We start from the raw sequence: 24,879 nt of genomic DNA, 5'->3' as shown, positions 1-24,879 counted from the left end.
ACTGCCAAGCCTTGAAAGTCGCCAGAAAAAAATGTTACAATGAAAATATGTACCCAGTTCTTCCATTTTCCCTGGATACTGTTGCTAAAGCCGGCAGCCCAATGGTTATAAAGAGACTGGCAGGTGTTGGTGTTAAAGATCACCCCACACCCCACTGAGCCTTTCTCCTTGAACTGTTACAAAATGAAAGGGGAGTCATTGCTGGTCTGTGATGCTGGATGCCTCCTCCGGAACCGCCTCCCCCCAAGACATCCTCCCCCTAGGGGTGTGTCCCCCGAGTGCTATGTGGTCCTGAACAAGTCCTTGCCATTCTCTGGGCCTCAGTTTTCCCACCTGTGCAGAGAGGAGGGCTGGCCGTTTTGGTGCCTGGGACTGAGTTTTGTTGGTTCAAGGTCTTTGAAGATCATGGAAACTGAGGCACAGGCCAGAGAGGTCCCCAAGGCAGAGCTGCGTGCAGCCCCTGACTGACTTCCCTTGTGAAGGTGGGACCCAGTCTTGACCCAGTCTGGGTGGGACCCAGACTGCACGCCAGGTGCTATCCTGAGTTCTGGGGAACAGGGCAGGGACCAAGGCAGACAACCTCCCAGGATTCTCTTCTTGGGAGGGAGAGTGACAAAAGGCAGGCATGCAAAGATGGGAGTATAGAGGAAATTCTGGGCAGAGGGCACAGCATGTGCAAAGGCCCCAAGGTAGAAGGGGACACACTAAGATCTAGGGAAAGAGGGGGTTGATATAGCTGGGAGATGGGGTTTTTGGGGTACGGGGTGGGGCGTGTCATCTGAAGACTGAACATATTTGAGGAGTGAACACTCATCATACTCCAGTAACAATGCTCCTTTTACACACACACCTGCATTTCTAGAGGACCTACTGTATACCTGGCTCCAAGCAGAGCAGTAGGGAAGGGACACAGGATGACCCAGGCAGCCCCCCCACCCAACCTTAGGGAGCTCACCTGTGAAGGAGGCAGACTTCTGGGAGGAGGTGGTATCTAAGAATGTGAAGGAAGAGGAAAAACCAGGAGAGGAAGCATAAGCAGTACTGAACAGAACCGAAGAGGTGAGGCAGGGATAGGAACTCTGGGCCAAGTCCCAGGCCACAGGTGAGAAGCCAGGAGGACCAGGCACCTGCTGAGGGGGGTGGGGAGGCAGGGCTGGCTCTCTGCTGGGTGAGTTCAAGAGCTCGCACAACCTCTCTGGGCAGCTCCCGAAGCTCTCAAGTGCTGGATGACCAGGAGAGGGGGACATCTTTGGACAGGGGTTTGGATGTGGACCCAACCCCACCTCCCCCAAGACCTACAAATGCTCAGTAAGCACTTAGTATGTGCAAAGCCCTCAGGACTGAGCCAGGCACATAGCAGATACTCGACGAGCCCACTGCCCACTATTCCTGGCTTCTGCCACTGGCCGGGCATACATGAAGCAGCTCCCTGAATCCCCTCAAAGACTGGTTTTATTATTCTCCCACTTTTCAGTTGGGGAAACTGAGGCACGGGAGTGGGGCCCAAATTCTCACCACCAACGACTGGCAGAGCTGGGACTTGAACCCAATCTGGTTCTCAACTTCTCCCACCACCCATCCGGGACTCAGTTTCCCCTCCCCAGCCCTTGCTCTCCTGCCTCACCTAGAAGTCACATGGTGCTGGAATCCACAGCATCTCTAACTGAGCCGTCTGTGACTACGCCGTCTCCACTTGGGCAGGGGCTGGCCGCCACTTGGAGGCATAAGGACAGACCACTGTATTAGTATTAGTATTATTAGTTATTAATTATTCCCCAGCAGCTGCCTCTGGCAAGAGGTGCTCATTGGGAGCAGTGACGGAGGGGACACGGGCATGTGGAAGGACAGGAGCTTGGGCTCAGCAAGCATCTGGGGAGGTCTCACTGCCGGGCCTCTGCGCTCTCTGTCCACCCGCCAGGAATGCTCTTCCCCCAGAAACCTCCCTGGCTCCCTCCCTCCCCACCTCTGTTTGAACAAGGACTTCCCAGACCCCTTATTTAAAATCCTGCCCCACTCTGGTGCTCCCCATTCCCCTTCCCCCAATTTTTTTTTTCCTAGAGCAACAGAACACCCCCTGACATCTGATGGGGGTTTGTTTTTTCTTCTTCTGTGCTTTGTTTATTCTCTTCATGTCCCCAACTGGAGTGCTCGCTGCAAGAGGGCAGGAAATCTGCTTTTTTTTTTAATTCTTCCTGCCTAGAACAGAGCAGCTGGTGCCCCGCAGACACATTTGTGGAAGGGAGGAAGGGAGAGTCCCTCTTCTCTGCCCCGAGAAGCCACCTCTGTGTTGCTTTGTGCCAATCTCTGCATATCTCTGCCATGAAGTCACAGACCAGAGGTAACTCTCAAACAGAGCGAAACCCTACTATCCTGTGTGGATCGCGTCCCCCCAGGCACCTCTTTCACATGACACTGTTATCTACTGAGCCCACATATCCCCAGACTCTTTTTTTCACCTGCTGCGTCATCTTCCCCACAAGGCTGCCTCCCATTATCCCCATCCCCTGGTGATGGACACTTAGGTTGGCTCCGTTTTTTTTTCTCTCTCAACCTCACCCAACGCAGTGGTGAATCGTGGTGAATCTTGCCAGTGCCGGGGAAGCATGTCTCTTTCTCGATGCTGAGGGGGGCTGGGGAGTGGGAAGGGGGTTGTGCATTCCCTTTGGGCCTGCTAACACCACCTCTAGGAATTGATCTGATAGATACATCCCTGTGAAATGACACACATAAGAAGTCCCCACGGCAAACGACTTAAAGCAACCTAGGCACTCATCAATAGGGGATCGGTTAACTATGTAACAGTACAAGGGCCCAAAGAGTGATTTACGAGTTTCGTATCTCTTAGTATTATGAGATTAGTATAGCAGCTGTGAAAAGAAACGGGGAAGCCAGATGTACAATTATGAAATTACTTTGAAGATGCTATATTTTTAAGTGGGGGGAAAAACACACACACACCAGAGTGCAGAGCGGCATGTAAAACATGCTCCCATTTGGTTAGACAAAGGGATACAAATCCACCCGCCCACGAAACGCTCCCAGATCTCCAGATAACGACACTGTCCAAAATGGTAGCCGCAAGCTGCCTGTGGCTGTTTACACTTAAATGGAATAAAATGTAAAATTCCAGTCCTCAGTTACACGAGCCACATTTCAACTGCTCACATTTCAATAGTGCACACAGCTTAGTGGCTCTCTCATTAGAAAATGCAGGCGGGAACACTTCTTTCATCACACAAGTTGTACTGGACAGCGCTGAGGCAGAGCAGGGGAGGGGGCAAACTTCCGCGCACAGGCTAAACGGGGCCCTCGGGCTGTTTGTATAAATAAAGCTTTATTGGCACACGGCCACACCCACTCATTCACCTATTGAATTTGGCTGCCTTCACGCTACAATGGCAGAGTTGAGTAGTATCAACACAGAGAGACCTCCAACCCACAGAGCTCAAATGATTTACTGTCTGGCCCTTCGGGAAACGTCTATCTACAACCCCTGTCCTAGCAGGAGGCTGGTGGCTGCTTCCAGGGAAGGAGGGGAGGGGAACTGAGGATCTGGGGGAGGGGTACAGAGACCCTCCACTGTGCATTCTTCTGGATGTCCTCAATTGTGTCCCACATGTAGGTGCTATCTGGCCAGAAAAATAAATGAAAAATAAAAGATGTTTCAAAGTGGTGATGCTCATGCGTTCTCCTGCTGGTGGTGCCCAGAGGGCATGGTCCCTCTGCCGTGGCCACTCTGGATGTTACAAAAGCTTCCGACGTTTTTTGCCACGCGAATGGACAAGAGATGGGATCTTGTTTTAATTTGCATCTCCTGGGCAAGAGATGGGGGAATCTTCAAAATGCGGATAAATGCGTGTCTACTCATCAGCCGTGAGCCCCCAGACTCTGAAAGGGGAGCATCCCCGGCACCCACAGCGCCCACGTGGGGTTGCGCAAAGAGTCGGAGCCCAATAAATGCGCGTTGAGCGGAGGAAGGACTGAGGGAACTGCGCCCAGGGCCACGCGGCATCACAAGGCCTGGGGTCACTGGGGATGGCGGTGGGCATCGAATGCCGAGCCAAGCTTCCCCGAGGCAGTGTCCCCCATGGACCCCCATGGACCTGACAGCCTTCCTGGGGCGCCTGCGCTCAGCAGTGGGGGGCAGGGGCAGGGGGGCCCTACAGAGGTGGGGGTGGGGGAGACCGCGGGCTCCAGGCTGGGAGAGGGATTATATATTCATCAGAATCTTAAACAAAAGCCCCGCCGCCTGTCAGCCAGGCTCTGGCTTTTATGGTAATCGGCGATGAATTACCCACAATGCCCGGCCAAGCGCAAGTGGTTCTTGGCCCAGATCCTAAACTAATTTTTATATGTTCGTGTGTATATAATTTCGCTTGCTCCCTCCCATTCCTTGTCCGTCATTAGCGGGAGCGTGGGGGGAGGGGCGGGGGTAGGGGCAGAGGAAACCCTGGGTGTAAAAGGGAGGAGGGCGCTCCCCGAGACCCCTGTCCCTCAAGCCCCCCTGGCACCAGGCCCCGGGTGCGTGGAGGCGGAAGGTGAGTGCCAAGCTGGAGCCGAGGGGAGCCTGGAAACCACCAAGAACTGAAGCTGGCAGCCCTGGGGGTGGAAAATACGGAAGGAGAAAGGAAAAGGAAGGAGAAGGGAAAAGCCGGGAAGGGCGTGGGCCTGCCAGTGGGGTCCCTCCTCCGCCGCATGCTCTATGCGCCCTTGGGCAAGCACCTCAACTTCTCTGGGCTTCTGATCCCCACCTGTAGGCCTCCAGCGAATTTCAACCCCAGGGCCTGGGTGGAACTCGGAGCTGGCACGGCTCCAATCCCAGCCGCATCTCCCTGTGCGTAGCTGGCCCGTTCATGCGCTTTGTGCGGAAGGCTGAACAAAGCATGTGCCTTGCCCGAGCCAGGAGCCACCACCTCCCGGAGGCCCGCTCCAGTGCCTCCAGGAAGAGCCAGCCCCTTTGCCTTCTGGGAACTTTGCAGGTGTTCAGTAACATAGGGGTCCCCACACCTGCCCCTCCTGTCCTCCTGGATGCTGGGGCCGGAAAACCAGCTATCACCTTTGATTTCACTCAACCCCACCCTGCATCCACTGCTTAGTCAGTTCTACTGGTTCTTCTAAAAATCCTTTCCAGAATCCATCCATTCTTCCACTGTCCTCTCCATCTGGTCCCGCGCCCATCACTGCTCACCTGGACAAATGCCGTCGCCCTTCCCCCTTCCTGACCCTCACACCCCTCACGGTCCCTCTCCCGCAGCGGCCACCAGAGGGCGCCCATGAGCACCGGAGTCAGGTCCGCCCTCTGCCCACAGCCCTCCAGGGCTCCCACCTCCGGGCTGCCCCATCGCCTCCCTCTCTCCCTGAGCTCACTGTGCTCCAGCCACAGGGGCCCGCTTGCTGCTCCTCCAATGAACTGAGCCTGGTCCTGCCCCAGGGCCTTTGCCAAGACTGTTCCCCCTACCAGGAACACTTTTCCCCCAGAACTCCACACGGTTCACTCTCTCACCTCTGGTTTTACTGAAAGGTCACCTCCTCAGAGAGGCCGGCCTTGATTCCACAGTTAAGTTAACCCCTACTTATCATCACTGCCCTTCCCTGGCTTCATTTTCTTAAAATTTTCACTTTCTTAAAAGCATGGCATCCCGTGTAAAACCCTAATTAAATCCTTCATCCATCTATCTGTTTCTTGTCCTTCTCCCCGCTCTACTCCAACGAGGGCAGGGCTTGGAGTTCTATCTTCTTACCACTCGGTTCCCAGCGCGTGGATCAGGGCCCAGCATACAGAAGGTGCTCACTAAATATCCACTGGTGAATGTCGCAGAAAGACCCTATGATCGTTCTCAACACTCGAAAGCTCTTCTTGGGGGGCCCGGAAGAAAGTTTCCGATCTAAAGGAGGCGCCAGCTGTGTACACGGGGTCTGTTAGCGAAAGAGCACGGCATGGGACAGCAGGTGTGGGGTGGGTGGAAAGGGGGACAGGAGAACCGTGGACCTGTATTTACTGACGCGAAAACAGGCACAGCGATAACACTCGCCAATATTAAAGACCACGGACTGTGTGCCAGGCACCGTTCCCTTCAACGTGCTTCACGCATACAACCTTGCCGACTTCTCTCGATCTTACACATGAGGAAACCGAATTGCAGAGAGGTCGGGCCACCTGCTCAAGGTCACAGGCTAGAGGTGGCAGAGGGAGAGATGAGGGATGACAAAGTCGGCTAGTAGCCAAGCGTAACACCCGATACACAGTGGGTGCCCAATAAATGCCCTGACGATGCCCAAGGACAAAGCCAGGAGAGGCAGGGCTGTGCCCAGGTGGAGACAGCAGGAGGTACTGAGCAGCCAGGCAGGCGGCCGTGGGGGGGAAGGGGCAAGGGCTTGAGCAATCAGTGCCGACATGTAGGAAATTGGGCATCGGGGAGCGAGGCGGCTGGCTTGGAAAACAATTGGCTGCCAATCTCATTTCCTCCTGTGACAGAGTTGGGCAGGCCTGGCCGGGGCCCATGGCTGGCGCGGAGCCAGGGTCGGCAGGGACCTCCCCACCTGTCACCCATGATGTGTTCATCAAGAGCGAGGAGAACGTCATGACCATCCAGGGAGGTTGGCAGGAGGGACGTGAGTGGGTGCTTCTTGGGTGGGGAGGGGAGAGCCGGCCCAAGGTCAATGGCAAACCCGTTCTCCTCCTCTGCCTCGGTTGGACCAACCCACCTTTCAACTTGTATGTATGGAGAACCACGTGGTGTGCGGTCCAAGACCATGGGTTTCACCCTGAATTCGATCCCAAGCTCTGCTCCTTGCTTACTTCAGCAAGTCATTTCCCTTCTATGAACCTCAGTTTTCCCATCTGGGAAATGGGAGTTGTCACCCCCCTGGGACAACCTTCCCAAGTCATGGACTTTAGATTCAGAGCAATGTGAGTCTGAACTGTGGCTTAACCTCCTCCTATCTGTGTGGTCTCAGGCAAGTGGTTTAAGCCACCTGGGTCTGCTTTTTTTCATCTGTTAAAGATGCCTTGTTTGAGCCCCTGGATCAAGCCATGCCTGAAGCTGTTCTAACATCAGCCTTCTCAGTTATAAGAGCCAATCAGTTCATCTGCTTTTTTAATAACGTGCTTGACTTGTGTTTCTTCTCCTTTCAAGCTGCAGGCCCACTGTGCACCTGACAATGCAGCCTCATCAGGAGCGAGGCAGGGAGCTGAGGATAAGAAAGAAATCTTGAGGGCGCCTGGGTGGCTCAGTTGGTTAAGCAACTGCCTTCGGCTCAGGTCATGATCCTGGAGTCCCAGGATCGAGTCCCACATCGGGCTCCCTGCTCAGTGGGGAGTCTGCTTCTCCCTCTGACCCTCTCCCCTCTCATGCTCTCTCTCACTCTCTCTCTCTCAAATAAATAAATAAAATCTTAAAAAAAAAAAAGAAAGAAATCTTGAAGGTTATTCCTGCTCTACTCAACAGAAATTGGGACCTCTAGGTCCGAGGTCTTCCAGAATGCAGTCACTGCGAAGTGACACCCACATGACATCATCCAGATCAGGGATTGTGGGGAGTGCCTGTTTGCTGAACACCTATCATAGAAGCATCGACTGAATGCCTATTATGGACCCATTAACCTAACATCTACCATGATCCATTTAGTGAGCACCTACTATGGGCTAGGCCCAGTGTGAGGCACAAGGTGAAAATATTCGAAAAGGTGACTTTTCAACTCTGCCTGGACACCCTTCCATCCCTTCTACCCAGTTAACCCCTACTCAACCTCCACAGCTTAGATCTGCTACCACTTCCTCCAGGAAGCCTTCCCTGATCTCCCCTCCCATCATTCACTCCCGGAGCCTCCTGTCCTCTCTTCCCCTCCCCTGTCCCAGTTCTGGGTCTGGTGATTTCTTAAACCGAGTTTAAGATGCTTCGTTGTTTTAAGTATCAATGCAGGGAAAACATGGCACCAGCTGATTTGGACACAACTCCTTTATCACAGAGAAGTATCTGATAGCGACTGAAAGAGCTTTCTTTCTTTTTTTTTTTTTTTTAAAGATTTTATTTATTTATTTGAGAGAGAGAGAATGAGAGAGAACACATGAGAGGGGATAGGGTCAGAGGGCAAAGCAGACTCCCTGCCGAGCAGGAAGCCCGATGCGGGACTCGATCCAGGGACTCCAGGATCATGACCTGAGCCGAAGGCAGTCGCTTAACCAACTGAGCCACCCAGGCGCCCTGAAAGAGCTTTCTAAACTTCGTTAGACATAGACTTTGACCATGTTTTTTCTCCCGAACTAGGTACCTAAGTGGGAAATGTCAGTAAAATATAAGGTTCGACTTGAAACTCCTCTATGTCCCGAGCCCAGGTCTTCTGAGTTGCTTTGCACCCCAGACTTGTCCAGCTGGGGTTTTGCACACAGCACGGGTCTCTGGGCTTCCAAGCCCCAGAACCTAGCACCTTCCACGGGCGACCCTCGGAGCAGCCGACACCCCCTCAGTGCACTCCCACCCAGCCTCGCGTGGCTCGAAGCCTGTGCTTTGTCGCCTGACACTTTGGGGGCTGCGGGGGTCAAGGCAGGAATGACCGGTCTGCTTAAAACTGCCTGGCACATGGCAGGCACGCAGCACACGTTACCGGTATGAACAAACAGCTGACTCCGCTTCCACAGGCAACGAGCATTCAGAAAGGTCAGGTCACAGCCACGAGGTCACACAGCTCAGTAAGAGGTGGGGGCAGATTTCTAATCCGGATTCATATCTAACAGAATCCCCAGTGTCCCCAAGCTTCACGCAGCTGACAGCTCTGACAAAGTATTTTCCCAAAATGGGGCGGGGTAGGGACCACCCCCCCACCAACAGCTCCCCTAAGAGAACTCAAACTCACACAAGCCTTTAAACACATGTGGTCAAATCTATAAACTAGGAAAAAGTGATGGCCAGTCAGTGCTTGGGGAACAGGCTGCATCCCAGCCGGGCCCCAGCAGTGAGTCGGCCCCACAGGTCACCCTGCCTCCACGCGACAGCCAGCTGTGCGACACCAAGCAGATGCCTTGACCTCTCTGGGCCTCAGTGTCCCCACCTGTCAAATGGCAACAGGAGTGCCTCACTGAGCTACCGTAAAGATGAAACCCACGAAGTCTGCCTTTAAACTCTACCCCAAATCTGCCTACTCCTCTCCCTCCTCTATCTCTACCTGGTCCAGCAGCAGGATCTCCCCGCCAAGGCCAACTCAAACACCACCCCTCCCAGTCCGTCCTGCCACAGCAGCCGCCAGAGGGCGCCGTGAGCACCCGAGTCAGGGCCTCCCTCCCTCCTCTGCCCACAGCCCTCCAGGGCTGCCGCCTCAATGGGGTAAAAGCCCAAGTCCAACCCGGGGTCCCCAAAGCCCCCCTTCCTCCCTCTCTTCCCAGAGCTCACTCTGCTCCAGCCACACGGGCCCCCTTGCTGCTCCTCCAATGAATGAGGACTGGTCCTGCCCCAGGGCCTTTGCATGGACTGTGCCCTCTGCCCAGACCATTCTTCCTCCACGTATCCACTCGGTTCCCTCCCTCACCTCCATCAGGGCTTTCTCAAACTGTCACCTCCTCGGTGAAGCCATCCCTACAGCCCCGCTTAAACGACCACCCTCTCTCCTCCACTCCTCAATCCCTTTTCTCCTTTCTTTCTCTTACCACCATCTAATGTGACAAGTATTTTATTTTGCTTATTGCATCTCCCCGATCAGACCTTGAGTCCCACAAAGGCATGCACTTCCTCCCACGCCGGGTCCCGGAGAGAGCCCGGCACCCAGGAGGGGTCCAAAAAACCTGCCCAGATGACTGAGGGCAGAAACACGAGGGAGGCAGCAGTTACAGCTGAACCAGCCGCGGGGCTGCCAGGGGCCGGCAGCGGAAGCTTACACGCCTCCTCCCGGGGGGCCCTTCCTGTCCCCATCTCTGAGCCATCCCTGGACGCTGCCCCCCTGCCCTTTCCTGAGCCGCCAGCCCCGGTCTGTGCCATCCGGCAGCCCGACACCTGCTGAGCGAATACAGGAAGCAGAGGCGGCCTCCACAGTGCCCGTGGCCCGGGCCAGGCACATCCCTCCGGGCCATATAATCCCAGCCCCAGTGGGCGGGAGGACCCAGGGGTGGAGCCAGGACCCCGAAGCCAGGCACACAAATAGATGCACTAGAGAGGAGTCCCTCTCCCCGCCCCCGGCCCCAGGCAGAGCCGGCACGTGGAAGGTGCCTGATCTTTAGTGGATAAAGGCCACATCGCCGGCCCTCGGAGCCCAGCACTGCCCTGGGGCTTCACCCTCATGGACCCGTCGGCCACTCCGAAGGACCCTGGGAGGGCACGGTCATCAGTATCCCCACTTTACAGAGCAGGACACTGAGGCTGGGAGAGGCTAAGAAACAGCTGGGCCTCGAACCCAGGCCGTCTGGTCCTGGAGTCCGGTTCTTAACCACGGTCTCTGCGGTCTCAGTCGGTGACAAGAATAAACATGGCAGGAAAATGTCTGTGACGTCTTCAGAGCATGTGCTGTGTACTCAGCCAGGAGGCAAGGGGGACCGCGGAGGAGGCTCCTCTCCCAGCTGCCTCCTGGCAGACGTGCTGGTGAAATGGGCCCATTTTAAGGATGAGGAAAACCGAGTCCCTGGGGGAGGAAGTAGTTTCCCGAGGGTTCCTGGAAGTGGCAGGCCCAGAGCTGGTGCTAAATTCACTATATCCTTCCCTCAGAGGGATGGTGGCGGTCATTCCAGAGGGACTGAATGGTGTAACAAGGCCGGCTCACATCTCGAGAAAACCCAGTGGGCCAGGCCCCGAGGGGAAACCCTCAGGCGTCTCATTTGCAGATGGATAAATTGAGGCTCAGAGAAATTCAGCCATCTGCCTAAGCCCCGAGACGTCCCCATGCCACAGGCAGGTAAACTGAGGCTCAGACAAGTTCCACCCTTTTGACCAAACCCCAGACATGTCCCATTTCCAAAAAAGTAAACTGAGGCTCAGAGAAGGTCTCCTACTTGCCCAAGGTCACAGAGCCAGCAAGAGGTGGTGCTGGGACTCCAACCCGGGGCTTCCCAGCCAGACTTGGAACTGCGGGCCACACAGGGCCACCTGGGCTGGCTGGTGTCAGCCTGCAGGGGAAGCCCCCAGCTGCACAAACCCCTTGGGAGCTGTGGCTCAAGGGAGCATCCCCGGTGACACGTGGCACAAAACCTAAAGGGCGAGTGTCGGGGATGGGGAAGCAACCCTGTGGACGGCTGGGCATCTTTAGGCATAAAAGGGGGGAAAAACACCTAACACCAACTATATTTTTAAAAATCCCACAGCAATAAGGAGGCCGGCCCGTCAGCACGGCGTCACAACCGTGGGCAGGCAGAGGCCCGGGAACGCGGGGACGCGGCTATTTTAAAGGGGCTATTTCTGGAGGCGAGGTGAGAACACGGGGGCGAGAGGAAGGATCAGGAGCAGCCGCTGGGACGCTGGGACAGACTTGCCGGCGAACTGACCGACTCTGGGGGGTGGGGATGAAAGGGGAGGGCTTGGGAGCCACCAGCCAGCTGGAAAACCTCGGGCATCCCGGAGCCTCATGTCTCCTGCTGTGAACAGAGACCTGTTTAGGCAAAACACAGGCACTGAGCCCTACTGTGCACGCACAGGTGCGGCTGTGGACACAGCAGAGGAGACAGGCCAAAAACGCCTCCCGGGGGAGTCCCAGCCAGGGCGGGAGGCAGATGATAAATAAGATGCATACAACATGAAGCTGGGGACAGGTGCTTCACCTAAAATCAGAGCAGGTAAGGGGACAGATGGGGAGTGGGGGAGAGGCAAATTTTGCAAGTGATCATTTTACCGATTATTTTGCAAATAGTAATTCTGCAAATCTTAACAGGGAGGTCAAGAAAGCCTCACTTCGCAATGAGCAGAGACCTGAAGGACAGTATGTGTCTGGAGGCCCACGTAGTACCACTATTAGGACCACGTTGGACTTCGGGTGCCAAAAACTCACAGGAGAGGCGTCATTTCTCTCTTCACGTAAAGGAAACTCCCAGGTTGGCCTTTCAGGGCTATTTGGCCCACCTCACAATCTTCGGGACGCAGGATCCTTCATCTTTTTGTTCCCCCATTCTTAGCCATGATACCTGCTTCATGGTCCAAAATAGCTGCCCGAATGCCTACCATCACCTCCATATTCCAGCTGGGGGGTAGAAGGGTCATGTGCTACTCCCTTCAAAGGTATTTCCGGGAAATGCCGTTCATCTATCCCACTGGACGGAACTGAATCATGGAGCACAGACAGCAGCAAGGTGTACTGGGAAAGGTGTTTTTGTTTTTTTTTTTTCCACCAGGTAAGTGCCATGTGCCCAGATAAGTCATAGAATTCAACTGCCTTGGTCGGGAGGAGAAGGGGTATGGGGAGACCCCACCGCAAACATGTGGCCCGAGGGGGTGAGGCCTTAGGTTTCAAACAAGTGCATCCGAGAGACTTTAGCCTGGATGGAGAAGAGGAAGGTCATGGGAGCCAGCCCCCTGCCTCCACGACCGGCATGGTTTTCACTCATCCCTGAATCTGCCTCCCCAAAGACTCCAAGGTCAGAAACAGTGGCCAGAGCCCAAGTTCAGACCCTGCGTTCCACAGCTCCCCAAAAGCAGGACCCCACCCACGGCCTGCACTCCTGAAGCCCCAGGGCCCGAGGCACCGGCCTCCCCCATCCTGCCTCGTGCCTGCCTGGGGAGGCCACCTGGCCAATCCATCTCCTTCTCCTCAGTAAACAACTGTCAGGGAAAATAAATAGTTTTTAATAGGCTCATTAATTGAATTCAGGGAGAAATAACCTTCTCCCCAGGCCATTGGGAAAGAAAACTCAGATGCCATGGGCAAGTCCAAGCACCTTTGTTGGAAGGTGGGAGGGGACCCAGCCACTCAGCATGGCCGGGAGACCCCCCATGCCATTCCGCCGAATTCGGGGACGCTGACGCCACCAGCATGGGGGCCGCCCCTGTCCTCGGCTCCCTCCAGCCTTCAGAAGGTTGGAAGTCTCCGGTGGGTGCTAATGCAGCTTTAACGCCTCAGTAGCCCTTGGCCTCTGTGTAAGCCTGCGGCGGCAGCAGGATAATTTAATGTCAGGTTGTGTTGATTTTTTTTTTTTTTTACTCTCATCACATTTACTTTTAAGGTTCCACCTACTTATGTCAAGGACATACCAGGTCTCCCATTCATGAGAGTAAGACAAAGTTTTCTCTTTTAAGTTGTAAAAGAGATCAGGTTAAAAGAAAACGATCATCAGGGGGACCAGGCAGCTGGAGCTAAAGGTACACATCACAGTGGGTGGCTGAAATTTGGGTGGAGCCACGCGGAGCACTGGCCAGGGAGTCCAAAGGCCTCGATGCGGCCTGCAGGGTGACTGAAACATAGCTCTACAAGGTCAGCACTGACATCCCCCCGTGCCCGCCAAGGGCTCCGGCCAAGCTGGCATGATGGGTTTGCCCCACAGTGGCTCAGGTGGTCCTGGGGCAGCCTCCTGCCCACATCAATTACGTCTGCCCAGGGCTTGCCCCCAGCTCCCACCAGCCTGCTCTTGGCACTAGAGCGGGGAGGCTCCGGGCCTGACTCGACACCCTTGGGAGAAGCCAGACATGGGCCCAACGGCCTTCCAGCAACCCCAGAGCCTTTGTCCAGCAAAGTTCAGTATGCAGCTCCCCCAGTTTGCTCCCAGAAGGTATTTATCATCATAGAGTACTGGATGATGTTTAGTCAGGTATCGGGGGGCCTTCAACAGGCCAGCACTTTCCAAACACGCTCACTAGGGACCCTTCCCAAGAAACCGGCTCACTCCCATTTGACAGACAAGGAGACAGAGCCCCCGGCAGGTGAATCCACTGGCCCAGGGACACACTTCTCATGAGGCCAAGCCAAGACCTGAATGTGGGTTCCAAAATGTCAAATATGATCCCCAAAAGAAAGCCTGGCCTGTTCCTGGGGTCTCCTTGGCGACTTCTCTACCCATCTGGCCAGACACACGGGGTATCAAATGAACATCAGGGCCAGCTGAGCCTTAAAACCCCCCTGGCCCAGCTACCATGCATTTTGGGGGGTCCCTGGCCTTTGAACTTCTTACCTTTGCCCCAGGAGACAGGAAACCTTACAGATTATCTCAGGGTCTCCTGACCCCCTGATACCCATCCTTAGGACCCCTGGCTCTCAACAGCCACTCATCACCGCTTCTGTGCCAGACGACTCGGACATGTAGAGACTCAGAGAAGGCAAGCAAGTGGCTGAAGTAACACAGCATCTCCACTAGGGAGCTGCTCTCCTAGCCTCCCTGTCCAGGGAGGGAGCTTCGCCCCCCATGACCTGCCCAGTCTGGGCAATTAGACATGCCGATGCCCGTGGGGGATGGCAGTAGCTCTCAAAAGCCAGGCAGGCGGGTCCGGGGAGAGCCTGGTAGAACTCCCATTCTGGAAAGGGCAGGCAGGCAGAGCACACAACAGCAACTGAGAAAGTAAAACTAAGAGTGCTGGGGACATGGGGAGAAGAGCCGGCCTGGCCGGAAACGGAGCTCCCGTCAAAGGGAACAGCAAGGACCGAGGCCTGGAGGTGGGAGTGAGGAAGGTGCAGAAGCCTGCAGGGGCTTGGCTGGCAAGAGGGGAGTCTGGGGGTGCCATCCAGAGACGTGAAGCAACTTTCCTCAAGTCACACAGCTCGTGAGAGGCCAAAACAGATCTGGAACCCAGACTGGCCAACAGCAATGTCCCTCCCTCTGCTCCCGATCACTGGGAGAAGCAGGTTTCCAGCTACGTATTTGCTCCATCACTGTAGGGCCCAGTGCAAAATGAAACCCCCAAGAAAAGGCTCCAGTCATTACAGCTTCTCATCCCCACCCCAGGCCTCGGTTTCCCCATCTGCAAGATGGGGGCAACGGCTGCCATTTTGGAGGCCATTCTCAGGGTGAACGGAGCAAAGGGGAGCGGAGCCGGAGGGCCGGGCGTGAGGCTGGGCTCTGTGACAGGGGGATTTAACACCTGTTTGGGGAACGTCCCCTCTGTGGCAGTTGTCGGGGAAATTGAAGGTTTGGGGTCTTCCCCTCCTTCCAATTCCTCATGATGATGACCAGTGGGAGGGCACAGTCATTGAGCCCCTACGTGTGCAACCTGGCCGCCCGGGGCTGTATCAGCATGACACCATTTAATCCCCATGACACAGCAGGCAAGATGTGTCCCCATTTTACAGATGAGAAAACCAAGGCTCGGGGTGGGGGAGAATAACGGGTCGCCTCACACAGCTGGGAGGGCCTGTGCCAGGATTCTAACTTTGGGTGCTCAGGCCTCCCGAGGCCCTTCCCTGTGGGGACAGAGTCCAGGCTCCCAGGGCCAGGTGGAACAGAAGGAAAAAGGTCTGGACGAGGCAGCCCCTCCATGCTCCAGACCCAGCACCGCCGCCAGAAACCCCAGCTGGCCACGCTTTCCAGAAGCCACACGTCAGGGGCAATTACCCACTTCTGAAAATCAATTGGGCAGCGGGGCCAGGACAGGTGTGTGGCAGGATCCCATCCGTAATCCCGGCGTTCCAGTCCAGCTAGCATGGGAGGCGCATGGTCACGGGCAAGCCAACAGCCGTCCTGCCTCATTTCTCCCACCGCCACAGGTCTGGAGCATGAATCGGGTTTCTAAACCTCAGCACTATTGACATTTAGGGCTGGATCATTTTCGGGGGGCATCCTGGGCACTGTGGGGGGCTGAGCAGCATCCCTGGCCCCACCCACCCGATGCCAGGAGCACCCCCAGTCCTGATGACCACAGACATACCCAGACATGGCTCTGTGTCCCACGGGGAGCAAAACCGTCCCTGGTTACAAACCACTATGACAAACTCTCCAGATAATGCCTGTGACCGGTGGCCCGGCCCAAGACCAAAGAGCTATGTTCCGGAAAAGACGAGAGCCTGAGGAACGGGTCCTGCAGCCAGAAGATAATTCACAGCCCTGCCCCTCGGAATGAGCAGGCTCCCTTCCGGACAGCATTTCATCTAAGTCAAGTTTATCATTATGACCAATATTAATATAATCAGAGCCAACGTTTATCGAGCGCGGACGCTGACCCAGGCCGTCCTCAGCCCTCCCCGTGAGTTATCTCACCGGGGCCTCTGAGTAACCTGTCCAGGTGGCAGTGACTCTCAAACCCATGGGACAGCCTGGGAAACTGAGGCTCAGAGAGGGGCAAAGGAGGGGTCCAGGTCACACCCAGCAAGGGCAGGTGTTTTCAGGAAAAGAATGCTCCCATGATGTAAAATGGGGCAATTTCATGTAAAATCGGGATTTTCTGCTTTTTCTCAGATCTGGCCAGGTGGGCCCTGCCCAGGGAACATCACCCACAGGCATTACCTGCCCAGCCTGAATGGGCACTGGGGTTTGAGAAGATGTTCCTACCACATCCTCCTGCCTCAGTTTCCTGCTCCGGGCTGGTGGGAGGTCGAGGCCCGGCCCGGCCCAGCCCAGCAGTCAGTGGCTGTGTGGTCTCAGGCTGGTTCCTCTCCTTCTCTGGGCCTCGGCCTGATGGTTGTTCCAAGTGATGTTTCCCCATCTCCCCACAGGGGTCTCTGTTGGCAATGATATTCACACCCAAGCTTGCAGCGGCATGGTAGGGGGGGCCTTCCAGCAAACTCTGGCCACACGTGTTTAAAATACAGTAGGAACTGCTCAGTGTCAGGGCCCGTGTGGCCTCCCCTCCCAGAGGCCCCTCCCAGCTTTGAAATGCTGTCCCCAGTGCCTGCACATCCGACTACCTTCAAGTCTCAGCTCAGAGGTCGGCCCCTCAGAAAGGCCCTCCGTGTCCCCCCCAGACAGAAGAGTGGCCGGTGTCCTGCCAGGTCCTGCCCGCATTTCCGGTCTCAGCAGGACCTACCATAGTCGACCCTACCTTGCTTATTTATGTACTCACTGCCTCCCCCATTGAGCTGCAGGGTCCAAGGAACACGGGACCGAGCCTGCCTGGTTTACTGCTATATCCACAGAATTTAATTTCAATTTGCTTTTATTTAAAAAAAAAAAAAAAAAAAGGAAAAAGAACGTACACAGAGCTTTCTGTCTACCAGGCAGATCTTAGCTCCTAGAGCCCACATGATACCCCTATCATGAGTGAGGCAGTGCAAAAGCCCCCATTTTACGGATGAGGAAACTGAGGCACGGGTCGGCTACAGAACTAACCCGAGACCTCACAGCTGGTGAGTCGCAGAGCTGGATGCAATTCGAACCCAGAGGCTGGCTCCTGCGTTCTCTAGCGGACAGTATTCAACAAAGGCTAATTGACTGAATGAATGAATTGGTGAATGAATGAATGGCCTGGTGCCAAGCTTGCACACTGACCCCTTTCCAGGGCACCCCTCTGTGGGGCCGCCATCAAAGCTGAGACCTCCCCAGGGCGGGGGGGGGGGGCGCTCAGTCAGACCCACCCTGGGCCTTGGAAGCCAGGGGGCCACCACCTGGGTCTCAGGAGTGCCCAAGTCTTGCTTGGCAGCCGCCTGCCCTCCCCGCCTGCCTCGCCAGGCCTCCAGTGGCTCCGATCCTGCCACAGAAGTGGGGCGGCCTTGATTAGGCAGCCAGTGACGGGGAACGCCCCAGTTTGCAGTGGCTGAGTCATCCTGACATCCCTCCCATGCTGGACCCCATCGGGGGGCTGCTGGGGAGCCCCTGCTGGGCGGGTCCAGACAACATATCAGCACAGCGCTTCCCATGTATTCACTCACTTAATCCCCCCAACAACGCCGGGCAGGGGCTACCATTATTCTCCATTCTGTAGACAAGATAACGGGAGGACAGAAGTTGAGCAACTCGCCCCCATCACACAGCCGGAGAGGGGATGCGAGCCCCAGGCAGCCCCAGTCCAGCGTCCAAGCTCTCACCCTCCACGGAGGGCAGCTGGGAGCCCCAGCGTCTCCACCGGGACCCTCAGGAGCCCCAGCAGGTGAGCGAGCATCAGAACAACTTCTTGGACAATTGGACAGAGAGCCAGGTCCCTGCCCCCAGGAGTTAAGACCTCAGGTTCTAGCATCCGTTGGTCCCGGATGAGACTCCTTCCTCTGTCACCCATCTGTGTGACCTCAGGCCAGCGAAGGCCCTTCCTGGGCCTCAGTCTCCCCCTCTGCAAAATGGGGCTCTGTGCACGAACACTGCAAGAAAGGCGGGGGCGGGGTGTGAAGGTTAAAGGCAATGAGAATGCTCCTCATATGCTTGCTCAGCACAGGGCCTGGTACGGGCGCCAAGTCCAAATAAGGCGGAGTGGCTATTATCATCTCCCCTCCGACATCCCCTCATTTGCTGATCACGGGGTTAATTATAAGCGGCATTAAATTATATACACACAGATGCGTCGACCTCGCTTCCCCAGAACCCCTGAATTTCTACCCACGCAACAGCATGACAATAGAGCATCCTCCCAGCCTCTGTGCACCCGGCCTGCCTCCATCCTAGAGTCCTAGGCCTCTAAGCCTCTGGGGCTGTGGCTGGTGGGCAACACGGGGTGTGGGTGTCCCAGGGCATGCACAGCCAGCAGCGGTCACATCCGAGACCCGAGGGAGGTGCTTTACCAGAAGCATCTCGTGTCCTGGCTGGCCATGAACGGGTCCTGATCTCAGAGATGAAGAAACAGAGAGGCCAACCAACCTCCAAGTTTGCACAGCTCCAGCAGAGGAGGGGTGCAGAAGTCAGGACCCCGAAGTCAAAGGCACAACCTCATCTTGCAAGCAAGGAGTCTCCCATTCGGAGAGGGTAAAAGGCAGAGGTGAGGCCACCCAGAGAGGGAGACAGAAAGGAGAAAACCTGGTGGGGGGCGTGGGGGGGGGGAGGAGTTGGGATTCTCTCAGTAGGACAGGACACTCCTGACCTTCCTAAAAGGGGCTAACAGCAAAGATTTAAAAAACCAAACAAATATAAAACTCAAAAGCCGCAGACACCACCCGGGGAGTTCACGACAAATTCAGCCCCTTCAAAAAAAAAAAAAAGAAAGAAAGAAAAAAACTGCGATGGAGCCCCAGTTAAGGTATTTTCGGGGGAGGGGTCACTGCAATCCAGAAACCCAAGCTCCGAGACCCCCACCCCCACCCCCAACACCAGGGTGAAATCTGCGGGAATGATCAGAAAACACAAACGCCAGGCAAGACCCTGGGTGTATTTTCAGGTACAGAATCCCTTTGGCCTCCGCAGGACGGAGGATGCCTAGATCCCAGGAAACAGAAGGGATTCCTGGGAGCTCAGAATAGCAACCCCCCACCCCAACGTCCAGCCTGGCCAGGCCCCAGGAGGGGCGGGGGCACTAGCGTCTCCTCGGAGGAGGGCAGGGAAAGGAAAGACAAAAATGAGGCAGTGCGAGAAAGTCGAGGCCCTGTCCATGAGTCACTCCCGCCCGCTCGTTAATTTTCGCCTTTGCAGAAGTGTAAGCCAATTGATTTTTCATATTCCCCACGCACAACCCCCCCACGCTTCTGAAATATCAGCCAGAGACAAGACAGAAATGGTACGTCGGGGTTTTTTTCTTTTTTTTTTTTTCCCTGAGTGTCTTTTCTTTCCTTAAAGAAAAAAAACCCACATACTACACTTGATACCTGGAGCTTCTAGAAGGCTAGGCGGGTGACACCCTGGACCGCAGGGTTGAGAGACCCGGATATCAGCACCTGCTGTGCATCTCAGAGCTAGGATGGGGCTGTCTCTGGGCTGTCCCTCCTCCCTGTGACAGGGTGACATGCACCTGAACCTCCATCCCCTTCCAGCACCCTCTCTCCTCTGCCCTGAAAGCCAAGCCTGCAGCTTTCTGGTTCCAGACCAAAGTCAGGTGAGGAGAAGACAAAATTTTAAAAACATCTGAAGGGGCGCCTGGGTGGCTCAGTTGTTAAGCGTCTGCCTTCGGCTCAGGCCATGATCCCAGAGTCCTGGGATCGAGCCCCGCGTCGGGCTCTCCGCTCAGCGGAAAGCCTGCTTCTCCCTCTCCCACTCCCCCTGCTTGTGTTCCCTCTCTCGCTGTGTCTCTCCCTGTCAAATAAATAAACAAATTCTTTTATAAAAAATAAATAAATAAATAAATAAAAACATCTGAAAAGCCCTTGAACCCTCCTCCCCCACCCCCTCCCAGTTCGGGCGATGGTGTGACTCTGTCCACGGACCCACGGCAGGTTTCCCATTGGATCGGCACGTGGATCCCACACAGGCATGGTAGTGATGCCTTTATCTCGTCCCCTCCTGTCCCCACCGGAGGCTGAGCCACCCTGCCCGGCAGGCAGCTGGGGTCTCTCCAAATAACCTACCCGGGCATCTTTGCTGCGGGGAAGGACAGAGCAAGGGCAACGCGTAACAGCGTCGCAGGAGAGGGCGGCCTCCTTCTCGCAAATTCTGGGAAATGGGATGCCCACCCGTGGGAGGGGATGCTGGGAGGCTGCTCTGGATGCATTGGGAAGCTGGGGCCTCTGGCGTCTCAGCACCCCTGCCTGGGCGCCCTGCCTCCCTCCAGAAGCACAAGACCCCTGGAAAGGGACCACAGCCCGCAACTCGCCCACGGAGCCCACTACACTTCAAGAACCTTCCGCTGTCTCCAAATGACTTCACAAATGGAACTAACGCAGTCGGGGGGGAGGGGGGGAACCGCTCTCAGTTGAAAACATTAAGCTTTGTCAATTATCCCCCAAACCCGCTGGGTTTATAAATATCCACCTTTATTTTTAGGGTTTTCCTCCCAATGCCGAACTCTCTACACGCCCCCCTCTGCCCCCCACGCACGGCGGCTGTACTAAAGTCACGGGAAGCAGGTGAACGCAGGGCTGCAGGGCACCTGGGTGGAAAGGCCACACTGCGCCTTGGAGCCTCAGCATCCCCGCCCATCCCTCGTCCCTCCTCCCTCCCGGGCCACCTCGCTGACCATCATTTGGGCCACTCGGCTGCTGGAGTAATCAGCAGAGCCACAGGTCTCCTGGCACCCCACTCCAGGAAGCAGCAGTCCGAGGGGAGCGCTGCACACCAAGCCTTGCGACACGTTCCTCGGTGCTGACCCAGAAGGCAGGAAGGGAAACCGATTCACGCCCCGAAAGTTGACAAGCAGAGGTAGATCCATCTCTGTCACCGGCCCAGGGTCCAGGGAACCCCAGGCAGAGCCCCAAGCTCTGTGTGACCCAAAGAAGAAGCAATGGGTGGATGGTGGTGGTTCCAGAACTGCCCACCCAGATGCCACAACTAAGTCCCTGACGTCCGGGGAGCTCCTCCCCCTTGCACCCGCTCCTCACACCCTGGTCCAGAGCTATGGTCCTGGTGTTGGGCAAAAAATGCCTCAAGTCTCCAAAGGTGGCCCAGGGACACACGGAGACACCCGGAATTCCCTGGGAAGCAGGGAAGGCGCTCGGAATCTCCGCTGGAGGGGACAGAAACAGAAGCACCGGTCCACGGGCCACAACCTGTGCGGGCAGCAGATGGGTGCCTGGCTCTCGGTACCCCTTCTCCCTGCACCCAGCATGTGCCCAGCTCACGGGCCTGGAAGGGATCCTGGGGGGAGGATGGATCCCCCAGGGAGCCCAGCGACCACCCCGGGCGGCGTCCTCCAAGGCCATACCTGGCCACACCAGAATGCCCCATCCGGTCTCCTGCAGGGGGTGGGGAGTGGGCCAGGCCATTGCCTCTCCCCTCTCAGGACAGCCACTGGCATGACAGCACGAACCCCCGTCACCCCCTGGGGGGCCGATGTCATCGGCTGGGGTGACAGGAATAGGAAAGCGCATGAGCTCACCAGGCAGGCCGGGTCTCCCGCGACGTTTTGTTTGCCTGAGCCCAATTATACCAAGTCTCAGGGCAATTGAGTATGGCGGGTGGCATCCCCCAGGGGGCTGTGGGGAGCCCAGGCCCCAAGCAGAAGTGCACCGTCATGGTGAAGGTGCCCCCCAGGCCCAGGGGATGGGGCAGGACGAAGCTTTCTGGAGAAGAAGAATGGAGACACACACAGACAGCAGGGAGCAAGAAAGGCTGGGCGGAGGGCACTGTAGGGGGCAGGGGGCTGCAGCCGGGGACCCAGGTCCAAGTTGGTGGGCTCTGGGATGTGGAGGAGGGAAGCAGCCGCCCCCAGCCCCAGCTGCCGCCTTCCGCAGCCAAAGTGTCAGCTGGCAGAGGAAGAAGAGAGCTGAGGGACAGAAGGCGGGCGAGATTGGCAGGAGGAGGGGGGCACAAAGGAAGGGACCCTGGGAGGGGGAGGGGAGCTATGCAAATGGCAGATTCGACCGAATCCCTCGGCCATTACTAAGAGCTCCAGCAGCAGCAGCTGGTATCACAGGAGTAGAGGCGCGGACTGGCTGTCTCTTCTCCTGGGCGGGAGGCGGCTCTGAGGGGGAAGGAGGTGCCCCAAACAAAAGGAGCCCTTGCCCCCTGCGCCCCAGGAACAGTAGTGATGGGGGACATGGAGGGAAATCCAGAACCCCAGCAAGCCAAAGTCTGGGTGGAGGACGCTGGGGGCTCAGAGCAGGTGGGTCCCTGTCCTGGGGACTCTCGGGGACCCTCCAGCTTTGTCCGAGCTTCTTAGAGGGCTAAGACACAACCTGGACACTTCAGACACCCCCCCTTCGCTAGCTGTGTTGGCCAGGCTGGTTTTTCAGGGGTTTGGCCAGTGATAGAAGGGCCCCATGCTCAGAATGGGGACTCCCCCAGGTTGAGATGGGGGGAACAGGGGAATCCCAGTTGAGCCTTAGGAAGGGGAGGGGAGGTGTCCCCCAGTTGGAGGCGCTGGGGAGGTTTCTTAATTTGGGAGATGAGGTCCCTAGGGGGTGACTAAATTTCAGGAACGGGTATTCTCAAGAGCTGCCCATTTACAGGGCTACCAGAGGAGAATTGGAAATGGGGGGAAGGGTCACTAAGGAAGAGGTTCCAGATTGGGGGGCGGTGCGGACTGTGACTGAAAAAAAAAACCCAGTTTGCGGAAGGGTTCCCTGATTTGAGAATTCTGGAGAAAAGCAGCTGAAGGAGACTTCTCCGATTTAGGGGGGTTTCACGGAGGGAAGTGTCCAGGACTTGGGTGGTGCTAAGGGGGATCTTAAATTTGGGAGAAATTTCCATAAGGAGCAATGAACTTGGTCGCAACCTGGCCGAAACCCTTGCGCCCAGGGCTCGGGCACCCTAACTCCAGGAGCTCTCCTCAGGGCACGCCCCCCCCCAGCGCCCCCTTCACCCGGTTCCGACGGCTCCGCCCCCCCGGATGACGTCACCTCCCCTCCCCCCCCCGTCCCTAAGGGGGCTCCCGGGGCGCGCAAAACCCCCGGGGCTGGTGGCTCAAGGGGCGGCTTCCCCTCTCCCGGGATCCCCAAGGGGCCCCCAGCGCCGAGGAGAGGTCGGGTGCCCGGTGCGCGAGCCCGTCAGTCTGTCCGCCAGAGTCCCTGGGGCTAGGGGCTGAGCCTCGCCCCGCCTGGGGGGTTGGGAGGGGGCGCCGGGGCCGCGGAAGGGTGGGGCAAGGCCAGGGTGCTGGAGGGCCGGCCCCCCTCCCCGGGGATCGACGAGGCCGGGAGGGCGCTAGGGTGAGACGGCGTTGAGTCGGAGGTCTCCAGGGGAGGGGGACTGGAGAGCGAAGGCGGCGGGCAGAGCAGCCGCCCTGGGCGCACCGGCCGGTCCACCCTCGCTCCCATCTGGAGCCACCCGTCCCGGGCTGGTCTCCACTCCGGGGCGCCCGCGAGCCCCCCCTCCCCCAGCACAGCGCCCCCTGCCTCCAGGACCCGCCCGGGGAGCCTGGCCGGGAGCCGCCGGGGCCAGCAGCCCCTCCGCACACACGCGCGTCCCCCCTCCGCGCCTCTGCCCCGCCCGCAGCCCGGGGTGGTGCAGCCGGCGGCGCTGGGCAGCTTCCAACGCCGCGCTCCGGGCGATTCCAGCCCAGCCCCCTCCCCCGCCGCGGCGAAGCCCCCCCAGCCCCGCCCGCAGAGCCCTCCCCGCGGCCCCTGCCCACCCCGGCCCAGCCCCTCGGGGGCATTGTTCGGACGCCGCTAGCCAGGCGCAGCGGCTGGGCGTGCAGCCGGCTGCAGCGGAGCATCCTCCGAGCACAATGGCCGTGCAGGCTTTCCCGGCACAAAGCCGGCGCGCTGCCCACTCCGCTGCCTCCGAGACCCCCACTGGAGCGCCTGCAATTTGTTTTTTAATCGAATTCACGGGTTCCCCCCCCGCCCTTTACCTGGAGGCTGGCTGGGCTGGGCTCCCCCGGCTCTGCCCCGCTTCACATCCTGGCTGTTGCATGGGATTCGAGCGGAGCCCGAGCGCCAGCGGCTCGCGGCGTGCGCGCGCCGGCCGGGCTGCCGGGCGGGCGGCGCGAGGACACTCACTGCGGCTCGCGCTCCCCTCGCGCCGGATCGCGCGCCCCCCCAGCCGGTGACGTCATCCCTTCCGCCAGCGCCGCCGCCGCCGCTGCCGCCGGCCGGGGGCGGGGCCGGGGCGGGGCCGATCCGCGCGCGTCACTGCGCAGCAGCGCGGCAGCCACGCCCCCCGGCCAATGAGACGGCGCGGGTTGGTCAGGTGGCCCCGGGGCGTTTAAAGGGCCGCGAGAGCACGTGGGGCGCGGTGCTCTGGGATACGCGGGACGCGTGGGCGGTGGCGTTTGCGCGAGGGACTTCTCCGGCCACGGTTCCGCGTCCGAGACGCAGGACACTTGGCACCTAGGGCGTGGTGCTTGCCAGGCCCTGCTTTCAGTTCTGCTCTGGCTCCCCCAGCGCCCTTCGAATGCATCCACATTTGCAGCCACTACTTGCCGGTGGGTGCCCATGCCCCACCCCAGCTGGCTCTTTACGGTTCCTCCACCCCGGCTCCCTCCTCACTCGGGGCCCTTGCCTCTGCCGTTCCTCACCTGGAATAGTGCTCCCCCGAGATCTTTCCCTTCTCCTTAGGATTTCTGCTCAAGTGGCAGCTCCTGGGAAAAGCCCTCCTTGATCACCGCC

General features: G+C 57.5%; 1 protein-coding gene across 1 annotated transcript in view; it reads right to left on the bottom strand.

Annotated features, from left to right (window-relative positions):
* Positions 1–24,285, bottom strand: part of PTPRS (protein tyrosine phosphatase receptor type S) — a 99,927-nt gene extending 75,642 nt beyond the window's left edge. The window contains exon 1 of the mRNA XM_078057154.1: positions 24,123–24,285. The gene's annotated coding sequence lies outside the window, so the exon portion shown is untranslated. The remainder of the gene's footprint in view (positions 1–24,122) is intronic.
* Positions 24,286–24,879: the final 594 nt, after the last annotated feature.

The sequence above is a fragment of the Halichoerus grypus genome, chromosome 1 (assembly GCF_964656455.1).
Source record: "Halichoerus grypus chromosome 1, mHalGry1.hap1.1, whole genome shotgun sequence".
Classification (NCBI taxonomy): domain Eukaryota; kingdom Metazoa; phylum Chordata; class Mammalia; order Carnivora; family Phocidae; genus Halichoerus; species Halichoerus grypus.
Note: the sequence above shows the minus strand (reverse complement) of the source record. Positions and strands in the feature narration are given on the sequence as shown.